This window comes from Podarcis erhardii, assembly GCF_964252035.2.
Source record: "Podarcis erhardii genome assembly, chromosome: 16".
Lineage (NCBI taxonomy): Eukaryota > Metazoa > Chordata > Lepidosauria > Squamata > Lacertidae > Podarcis > Podarcis erhardii.
Window position 1 is genome coordinate 1,901,142 of NC_138514.1, and position 11,233 is coordinate 1,912,374.

Genomic DNA, 11,233 nt, shown 5'->3' on the forward strand with positions numbered 1-11,233 from the left:
GAAGGCTCCAGATTCCCCCTCCAGGTGGGGCTGAGAGAGTTCTGCCTCCCTGAAGATCCTGGAGAACCACTGCCAATCAGTCTGGATCAGGCCAAGCAGGATGGCCCAATGGTCTGACTTGGAATGGGTCAGGTGTTGCTCAGCCCTCGTCCTTTAAGGCTGGCAAACAATGCCCTGCGGAGAGTCCCCTCAATGAGAGTGTAACAGCCTCTTCTCAGGGGTGGCCTGGTTCCTGTGCGAGAGCCACTTGGTCCCAAATACAAACATTGTCTCCGTAGTTGTAGCTCAATGGCCGTAGAGCATATGCTGTGCAGGAGGTCCTGGATTCCCCACGTGAAACCCTGGAGAACAGTTGCCTGTCAGTGTAGAATGGCCAACTGCATAGCTCAATCGGTACAGCAAGCGAGACTAAATCTCAGGGTCATGGGTTTGAACCCCACGTTGGGCAAAAAGATTCCTGCATTGCAGGGGACTGGCCGAGATGACCCTCGTGGTTCCTTCCAACTCTTCAGTTATATATGAATCAATTGGGGGGGGTTGGAGGTGCCACCTGGGAATCCTGCCATAAATTAGGGATTCCCGAGAAGTTTGAGCTTTGTAAATTCTGATATGAACTACCGTATTTTTTGCTCTATAAGACGCACTTTTTCCCCTCCAAAAATTAAGGGGAAATGTGTGTGCGTCCTATGAAGTGAATGCAGGCTCCTTGGCTTCAGCGATAGCAACGTGAAGCCTCCGAAGTGCAGAGGGAGCACTCCCTCCGCGCTCTGGAGGCTTCCCATTGCTTTTGCTGAAGCCTGGAGAGTGAAAGGGGTCAGTGCGCACCGACCCCTCTCGCTCTCCAGGCTTCAGGGATAGCCACCTGAAGTCTTCGGAGTGCAGCATAAGTTCCCGCTGCGCTCGGCAGGCTTCAGGTTCCTTTCGCTGAAGCCAGGAGAGCTGCGCAGCACCCCTTCAGCCAAGCAGGAGGAGAAATGGAAGGGGCTCTGTTTCTCCTGCCGCTTCGCTGAAGGGGCGCTGAGCAGAGAGGGGGAGAATTTTTTTTCTGGTTCTCCTCCTCCAAAACAAGGTGCGTCCTATGGTCCGGTGCGTCCTATAGAGCGAAAAATACGGTAACCAGATCAGCACCTCCTGGACTAATGTGGAACTTGGTTACCCACCAGCTGCTGCCTGTTCCAAATGCTCTAGCACAGTTCTCAGCTCATGAAATATATCAAAATGCTTATTTTGAGAGAAAAGCCATTAAAAATACATACTGAAATGTGAATTTTTGTGCAAATTAAAAATATACCACAGAAATGGGCAAAAACAGACTTGTGAATGAATATATGCAAAAGCTATATGGACCAAAAAAACAGACTTGTGAGTGGTACAAGAGTAGTTTGAGACTGAATTCTGCCCTTTAGAAAGAGGGGAAGGAGGATGCAACCCCGCAGCTCGACTGTGAGCAGGTGAGGAATCCTGGCAGCATGCCTCTCCCAAATTCCAAGCTGACCCAGATCCTGCCCTAAAGCACTCCCAGATCCAAGGAAGACAGTGGCAGGAAGGCGCAATGGCTGCGACTCGTGCGCAATGGATGCATCAGATTCCGGCCTGACTCAGGCAGCAGAAAGCAGCACGTGGCTGGGGAAGCATGTGGGTGTAAAATGCTCCTGGTAACCTGGGAGAGATTCTGGATATGGGAAAGAGTTGCTTAGCAAAGCGTGAGCGATTGGCAAGAGCAAAGAGCTCTTCTCTCTCTTTTGAAAGATGCATTATAGGGAGGTTGCATAATAATCTCCTTCCAGGAAGGATTCCAATAGGAGTCTGGAGAGCCATCTGTTAGGAATTGTAGAATAACAGAGTTGGAAGGGATCCCTAGGGGTCATCTATTCCAACCCCCTGCAATGCAGGAATCACAATGAAAGCATCCATGACAGGTGGCCATCCACCTCTGCTTAGAAAACTCCAAGGAAGGAGAGTCCACCACTTCCTGAGGAAGACCATTCCACTGTCAAACACCAATTACTGTCAGAAAGTTCTTCCTGATGTTTAGTCAGAATCTCCTTGCTTGTAACTTGAATCCATTGGTTTGAGTCCTAGCCTCCAAAGCAAGAGAAAACAAGCTTGCTCCCTCATCAATCTGATGTATTCGAAGATGGCTATCATATCTTCTCTCCATCTCCTCTAAGCATACCCAACTCTCTCAACCTTTTCCACACCTTGATCACCCTCCTTTGCACACCAATCCCCTTCATAAATTGCAGTGCCTAAAACTGGACATAGTATTCCAGGTGTGGCCTGACAAAGACAGAACAGAGTGGTGCTTCATGAAATATTGTTTGTCCTCTGCCTTGAGCAGGAGGTGACCATTGTTCAGTGCTGGAGCATCTGCTTTGTAGAGGGAGAAAGCCCCATTGCACTGGGGAGGGGGGAGTGCTGGTTTCCATAGCACACTGGATTATAGTTAAATCTAGCCCATGGATCATACAGTTATTTGGGGCAGAGATAACTGAAGGTGCAGTGGAACTAGGGGTGTACGAAGGAATCAGTTTCCATTGTGTCCTGCGTTTGCCACCTGCAGCACTCTTTCCGTTCTGCCGCCGTTCATCTCCAAAACCAACATTCTTAGTCTTGCCATCCACTATGGCAAAATTGCATAACTAACGTAAATTACATAATTAATTACATGTTACTCAAACCACATTGGTATTATATTATCTCACCCAGGCAAATTAGGGGGGCTGGAGGGATGGGATTGATTATCATTCTGGGCATTGGTTGCATAAGCAAACATTGGCAATTTTTGTTCCCATTTCCCTCGGAATTCTCTGACACCCCTAAATGGAACCAAGAGTTCTTAACCGTCCATACATGTCAATAAGGAGCAGACCAATCAGGCCTCCAAGCGAAGGGAATTCCATAACCTGGACATCACTCCAGAAGATAGCTTCTCCTGCATGACAGAATATGTGGGTGTTTGCAAAAATGCTGTTATGTCTCTAAAAGCACATGTATGAGAGAGAAATAAAGTGTGCATGTCTGCAAATGGGATGAACAACAGCAAGGGATGGTGCTTAATTAGCTGCATGCACAGCTATCCAGACTTTTGAACACCAGTTCCATAATTAAATAGTCTCAGGGCATAAGAACTGCCCAACTAGTTCTAACTACAGGTCTACCTGCTCCACTAACCTGCTTCTAAAAGCATTCAGCCAGAGGTCTCTGGGGAACTGACAAACTCATTTGCCCCCAATGCCTGATATTCAGAGATATATTGCCTGTTAACCTGGAGGTTCTACTGCAGGTGTTGACAAGATTTACTTAATCCTCTTCAAAGCCATCTAATTTACAGGCTATTGCCCACACCTTGTTCCACTGAGTTAATTGCGCACTGTATCCAGAAGCTCTTGCTTTTGCTGTACTCTAAGCCATGAAGCTCACTGGGTGACCTTAGGCCAGTCCCTGCCTCTCCGCCTAGCCTACTTCACCAGGTTGTTGTGAGGATAAAACAGAGCGCAAGCAGCGGCATGCAGGCCACCTTGAAGTCCTTGGAGGAAAGGCGAAATACAGTACAAATGTCACTACAACAGCACCAGTAGCAATAAGCTCCAATGGAGATGTTATGAGAAACGAATGGGGGGGGGGGAGTGTCACTCTCTCTGCATACTTTGAAATTAAAAAAACCTGTGTCATAAAAAAACCTTCAGGCGCTTGAGCCTTTCCTCGTAGCCAAGCTAATCCAAACCCCTTCTTGCATACAGACTCACCTAGGCCGGCAAACGCATCTCCCTAACTGTTGAATTCACGCCATTTCAATCACTGTTGCTTCAGTTATTTTTTTAAATGCCTCGAAAAACAAGAAATGAGACATCCCTTTCAGAGGAAGAGCATAACATGCCTTGCTTGTAATCCCAGTCAACATGCCAAGATAAAGAACAGCAGAACAGGGTGTGGGAGTTTTGGCGGGCGGGTCACATGGAATAAAAGACACTTTGCAGTCCTGGCTAAGCAAGGACTTGCACAGAGGGGAGAGTTGAAGGGGAGGTCTCTGAAGCAAGGCGTAGGAAGCAAAGCCAGAACTCCTTGGTTCCCCCACTCATGTCCCTGCAGTGTTTCCCACAGCACCGCCCTTCTGACATTCCAGACCTTCCTTTTAAACATGCCTGCACAGCCTCCCCAAGAAAAAGCTCCCTCTCCCGTTTGCAGAGCTGAAGCAGAGGAGTCAGAGGAAGAGGCCAAAGAGGTGAGGCCTGACTGCCACCAAAGGGCCTTTCCATTAATATGGACCACCCATCTACAGGAAAGCAATCACCTGAGCCAGGATGACGGTCAGGTCAAAATGTTCCTGTCAGGAAACAGCAGCAACAGAAAGGCTCAGTATGCAACCCCCCAGGCCAGGCCAGCTCACATGGCCTCATGCTTCTCCTCCACTCACATGTTTGCAGGCACTGCCACGTGGATATGCACCCACTCACAGCAATCCAGCTCCTTCACATCCCTGCAGATAACGACTCAAAACCATACATGCACATTTCCGCCAGGTTCTTTCTCAGATGCACATGCAAAGACACCTGAATCTCCCCCAGCTTCTACCATGGAGGCTACCAGGTTCGCTCCCTTCCAGAAAGATGCCAGCCTTTCCCCAGCCTGGCACCCCAGCCTGGTCTATGGCTGGCTGTAGTCAGGTTTGGGGAAGCTGCTGATTGCTAAAATTCTCCAATCTTAAATGCAATATGTGGAAGTAAATCCCTCTTCTTTGGCCGGAGAGCCACATCCCCTTGTGCGCAACTTTAAGGGGCTGCATGCCAGAGGCAAATGTGTGTGGACCAATGGATGTGCCTCTTCCTTTGCGCAATGTACCCATTCCAGTCACACAAACGTCAGAGGCCTCTAAGCATGCAATCTGTCAGTCCTCCATAGAGGCAGGCAAATGGCATGCTTAGCAGCTCCAGGATACAGTCCAGCCAAGCAAAAATCACTTGGGGAGTGCAGAGCACAGCTGGGTAGAGGCTGGCCTTGGGAGGAGACGCGAGGTTCTACATGCCTGGCATGGACAATTCTGTCCTGAGCAGGGTGGCCTGACTTTGTGCAAGGCAGTTTCTTCTGAGAGATGGACATATGTCTAGGTGCACACTTCAAATCTCGCAGAGACCACCTCACAACTGGCTGCATGCTTATTTCTTGTTTCAGTGCAGAAAGTGGAACTTGAGCGTTCTTACCTCACATTTAAAGACCACACAGTGTCCTGGGGAAATGATTAGGGATTTGAACCTGGGTCACTGTGAAGAACTTCTCCACTTGTGACTCCCAGCACAGCTATCCAGAGGCCCACTGCCTTCAGTACAGTGGTCCCTTGTTCAATATGTGTGCAACTGTGTACACACACAACGCGCCAAACCCAGAAGTGACCCAGGAACGTCATAAACACATCACTGAAGCATCACCCAAAGGGTGGGGCATGGGCAGTGCCAAACAGTGTTTGCAGGCTAATTTTCACTGGGTTTCAATTATATATGATTTCACCGACATGTACGGTGCCTCAGAACGTAACACTTGTGTAAAAGGGGGGTCTGCCTGTACTGGACATAGTACACAGCCGTTGTGGCAAGCAGCCACTGGTAATCTCACATTTCATGGATTTGTCTAATTCCCCTTTAAAGTCACTAAATTTGGTGCCCATCACCTCTCCCTGCTTTAAAAGGGGATTTGAAAATATATCTATCCATATTCTGCAAATAAAAATAAATATTGTGATACTCTACTCCCCTATTCTACACTGAAATGTTTAAATGTTTCTGTCCTTGAATCTTCCTGCCACATTTGCCATCCTCTCCTGCCGGACCCTTTGACACCCAGTGGGTTCGAGTGTTGAATTAGGACCGAGGAAAACAGGGTTTAAATAATCACTCAGCCACAAAGCTCCCTGTGTGACTCCAGGCCACTTGCTGTGTCTCAACCCGAAACTACCTCACAGGGTTGTTGTGAGGATGAAATGAGGAGGTGGAAGAGCCATTTAGGCCCCCTTGAGCCCCTTGGGAGGAAAAGTGAGGTATTAATCCAAGAAAGAAAGAAATCATCCTCATCTGTCCCGCTATTCTCCCACTATTCAGCTTCCTTGGATTGCCTTGGGCTTTAGTTTTATGAGACACAAAGGAAAACTTCTCTCTGCCCACTTCCTGTTTCCTTCCTAAGCTAAAACTTAGTGTGCAGTATTATTGTAGTAGTTGTTGTTCAATTTCTTACACATCCTTCACCAAAAGGTCCCATGAAGGGTTACAGCAATTTAAAATATAATATTAGAATCAGCTTAAAAGAAATAAAATCAAAAAAATTAGTGAGTGGGGAGTATGCTTCAGGTTCTGTGTGATGATTCCTCAAAAGGACCTGTATGTCTTTTAGGCCACCATCTGAGTGCCTATTGTTATGGAAAAATATATCTGCTTATGTATCAGAGTTAAAAGGCATAGGCACAAAACTCTCCCCCCCCCCCAAAAAAAAAATTACTAGGATAATTATACCAACCTACACAGATCTCAGAGCCAAATTATAATTTTTTCACACCATTAGGCCTTGCCTATATGATTTTTGTTTAAAAATTAGCCAGCGCTGGAGGCAGGTCAGACTGGGAATGTGATGCAAGAACTTTAACTCTTTACTCCGCCTTGGTGCCAGTTAGATTCAGCTCCTTTTCTATTCACACTGTAAGGAAAACTCCTGCCAGCTCTGACTGCCGCTTCCCTCCCACTGCAAATAAATACTGAGGAGGCCTTGGTTCCCGCTGGGACCACAGCAGGGGCAAAGGCTTAGACTCCCCACACCCTGGTCCCAATCCAGCTTGTGGGGGTCCCTCTACACCAACTACTTGTTAAACAAAAATCAGCTGCGCAAGCTCAAGCGATGTACCAAGTGGCTACCAGATATCATGGTTGTGTGTTACTTACACCACTGGGCGTCAGGTGCTTATAGGAAGCCTGCAAGCAGGAAAGAAGCACGCTGGAGGGCCCCCCACCCGGTATTCCCTGACTCCTCAAAGAGCAGGCTGTTGGGCGAGATGTGCCTTTGGCCTGATCCAGCAGGGCTGTTCTTAAGATCTTATGACAAATGTCACATCTACTCTGGCCCTCAGATGGTGACCAACACTCTCTCTTCATTCCCATGCTGGCTCTGCAAATACCCCTCTGCACACTCAGATTCACACACCCATACCCCATACACTGTATTATGAAATACAGGGTAATGTGTTTGTGGGTGCCAGACTGATCCTGAGCCCCTGGACCCAGCAAGGGTTAAAATATCAGCCAGGCTAGTTTTCTGTGTTTTTGCCTGAGTGATGGGCCATTACAGAAGAACAAAGGTAATTGCCTGGGCCATTATGGGAGAGCAACAGAAAGGTAATGGGCCATTAAGAGAGCAAAGGAGAGGGGACCCTGTGCCAGATGACAACTGAGTTGGGCCCCTCCTCCAGCTCTTAGATAGTTAGAAGGACAAAGCCAGAGTTGCAGTTGAGCTTCTCTGTAAAGTCAGAGAGGCAGAGCACAACGTTTGATTTATGTTAGAATCCAAGGCTGAGTCTATGGAAGAAATAAGCCCTTTTTGGGATGTTAAAGCTCTGTACTCTCTCCATGTAGGTTTGTATATATGTGTAACAGAACCATATATCATAAAGACACCACAGTCTCTGCTGTGCCTCATTTCCCAAAGGAAACACAAACCCTGGATGAGTGATGGAACCCCTGGGAATCTTCCACTGCCTGCAGCAATAGCTTTGTGCCCATATTCAATGTGTACTTGAATGCCCTACATCCAAATAATGTCCATGTACCCATTAAGAACCTTGCACGCCCATCACTACTCCCCGAGCAAAGTCATGCACATAAGCAGCCCTGCTTATGCTAATGTAAATGTCCATACTTTCACACCCACGCACTTGCAAATATGTCGGCACACATATTTCACAGTCTCAAGCAGACACTTTCTCTCTTGGTTGATCACGTAACTTCCTCATAGTTCTGCACACTTATGAATTCCCATAATTATGTGCAAGTCATGCGCAACCCTGCATGTCCCCACAATACCATTTCATGTGCACTGTTACAGCTAGGCACACACATCAGAGTGACATAAGATCTTAATTAGCATTATTGTATCCACTTAAAGAAATAAAATCATTTAAGAATACAGTCATACCTCATGTTACGTTTGCTTCATGTTACCTTTTTTCAGGTTGCGTCCCGCAGCGACCCGGAAGTACCGGAAAGGGTTACTTCCGGGTTTCACCGCTTGCGCATGCGCACAGGCACCAAATTGCACCGCACACCTGCGCCGATATGGCGTTTTCATGTTGCGAACGAGCCTCCAGAACGGATCCCATTTGCAACCAGAGGTACCACTGTACATACAAGTTCCTTCTGACCTAAATGTTGAAATACTAAGCTTGAGGTTTTTTAATAAGGCAGATTGAAAAATCTGAATAAATAAGATCCTAATTATTCTACATATGCCTTAATTCAAAATGCCCTTTTAAAATCACATCTTCCCTACACATAAACCCTTGCTTTATTTTTTATATTTATATTCCAAGTTTCTTATATTCTACTCACCCCACACACATGCCTTTTCACTTTACAACAACCCTGTGAGGTAACAGATAGGTAGCCGTGTTGGTCTGCCATGGTCAAAACAAAATAAAAAAAATTCCTTCCAGTAGCACCTTAAAGACCAACTGAGTTAGTTCTAGGTATGAGCTTTCGTGTGCATGCACACTTCTTCAGATACACAGATGTGTATCTGAAGAAGTGTGCATGCACACGAAAGCTCATACCTAGAACTAACTCAGTTGGTCTTTAAGGTGCTACTGGAAGGAATTTTTTTTATTTTGTTTTGACCTGTGAGGTAAGCGCAGCTGAATGAGACTGACTGGAGATTTGAACCCAGGTTTTTTTAATCCTAGTCCAACACTCCAACACCACACTGGCTCTACATAGGAACACAAGAATCTGCCTTACACCAAATCACATCACTGATCCAATGGGCAGCAGCTCTCTGGGTTTTCAGACAGAGATATTTCCCCGTCCTCCCTGGAGATGTCAGGAATTAAACTTGGGACTTATTGCTGTTTGTGCTGCCTCTAAACCTCTTCCCTACTTCTAAAATCTGTGCCCACAAGTACTCAGGTGGATAGTTATAAAACACTTAAGCCAGCATGTAATGCACACTCATCTGACTGTGCATGGAATAAGTTGACTTCACATTTTCACTGCGACACACATTTTGCCTAAGCATGCAAGTGGTGTGTACTCATGCTCTCCGACACCTTGTCTAGAGCCCCAGACTTGTGCATGCACATACAATCCCTTGAATCTGCATATACCAAAAACCCATCTGAAACACAGACCGGCTCACAAAGCCAGGCAAGCACCAGCAGGCTCCATCCGTGTGGCCCCATCCCCACACTTTTTCTTTTCCCTAAGCCCTCTGCTTTATTATTCTTGCAACATCATCTGCTCCTTGTTTGCAAGAACCAAGCTGAAGTTCTTGGTGGTTTCCCCATGTTTGGCGGAGCTGTGGGAGTGAAGGAAGGTCATCCCCTTCGGGACAGGGAAATTCAGTCTGACAGGTCCAGTTGCCTTCATTAAGTAGATTCCAAAGTGAGGAGGAATCGGTTGACAGGATCTGTGTCCTACCTATCTGGTCTCATTGTTTGGACCAGGTTCCTGCTGCCTGTCCTACAATATATGGGTTTGTTTTTGAGGGGGGAGCTCTGTGCTGCAGCAGTGTGTCACTCCTACAGCATTTCCCACCCCGAGATCCATTAATTCTCCAGAGCAATCATTCCCCCCCCAACCCCATTCAGCAGAGGAGAAAAGTCCTGCTGCCTGGAGGTGCCTTTGGCCTTTAAAGGGAAAAACCATGCGGCTTGGCGAAATGTGTCCCCTGAGAAGATGAAGTGAGTTGCTTGAGGCTTTTACGGGAGTCATTGTCAGAGACGCATCATAAAACTGCAGAGTTGGAAGGGACCCTGAGGCTCATCTAGTCGAACCCCCCCGCAATGCAGGAATATTTTGCCCAACGTGGTGCTTGAACCCCAAACCCTCAGATTAAGAGTCTCATGCTCTACCCACTGAGCTATGTCCCTCTGCTCTCCCCTCCTACGCTGCTGGCCTTTGGATTACTGGACTGTAATCTCTTTGGGGCAGGGAGCTTGACTTGCTCTTCATTTTTGCTTCTTACATGGATGCCCTGCCTTTCCTCGAGGCCGCGCCTGGCCCAGGGGCACCGCGGGAGCGAGACGGGATCCTGCGCCTCCCCGGCTCTGCTCTCGCCCGCCAACCCCTACGGCGCCTCACCGGGTTGCGTAGCCGACTTGATCCGGTTGCTGCAAGGGGGAAAGGAGCGCCGGGGAGCCGCCTCGAGCTCCTCCAAGCAAAGGCGGGCAAGAGACGCAAGAAGCGGAGCAGGCAGCAATGAAGGGCGCCTCGGTTTCGCGACTCCTTCCCGTCCACGCCTAGGCTTCTCCCGCAAGCTCGCCGTCCTACCTGGCTCCGCACGAGACCCCGGACCTCTGGGAAGTTAACGTGGTGGCGGGAAGCCCGCGAGGGCGAGGGCGAGGGCGAGGGCGAGGGCGAGCCTGCCCCCAGGCGCCTTCCCCAGCAAGGACTCGGCTCTCGGCCGGAGCAGGAAGGCGGAGCGAGAAGGGCGCGGAGAGCGCCAGAGCGCAGCCCGATCCGCCGACTCCAGCAGGCGCCGCGCAGAGCGAGCAAGGACTCCGCGGCTCCGCAGCCGAGCAGCAGCCGGCAGGGGAGGCAGGCGAGGCGCCCCCGGAGCCCGGCTCCTCTCGGCCAATCAGCTCTCAGCCTGCGCAGCATCCAGGGCTGCAGCCAATGACTGCGCCGAGAGGTGCGAGCGCAGGAGGGAGGGAGGGAGGGAGGGAGGGAGCGCGCAAGGCAGCGCGCAGCTCCGCAGTCTCTCTGCGCCGGAGCGCACGGAGGGAGGCCAGCCGGACAGGGCCGCTCCAGGCTGCCAGGCCGGGCGCTGGGCGAGATCTGCAAGGGGCAGGCGAGCCAGAGGCGCCCAGGGACTCTTCGCAGAACCATCAGCTCTCGCCCCAATAAAATATGGGGGGGGGGCTGGTCCCCAAAGTGGACGGGCATTGTTCGCCGCGTCTTGTCATCGATTATGCGGGACAAGGTTTATTTTGTATAAATAATTCTGCAGCGCATCGTCCAGAGCAGCGTTCTCCAACTTGCTGCTC

At 49.1% G+C, this 11,233-nt stretch overlaps 1 protein-coding gene across 1 annotated transcript in view; it reads right to left on the reverse strand.

Annotated features, from left to right (window-relative positions):
• PHYHIP (phytanoyl-CoA 2-hydroxylase interacting protein) overlaps window positions 1-10,596 on the reverse strand; it is a 55,377-nt gene extending 44,781 nt beyond the window's left edge. Inside the window, exon 1 of the mRNA XM_081843946.1 lies at window positions 10,518-10,596. The gene's annotated coding sequence lies outside the window, so the exon portion shown is untranslated. The remainder of the gene's footprint in view (window positions 1-10,517) is intronic.
• Between the last annotated feature and the right edge of the window lie 637 nt (window positions 10,597-11,233).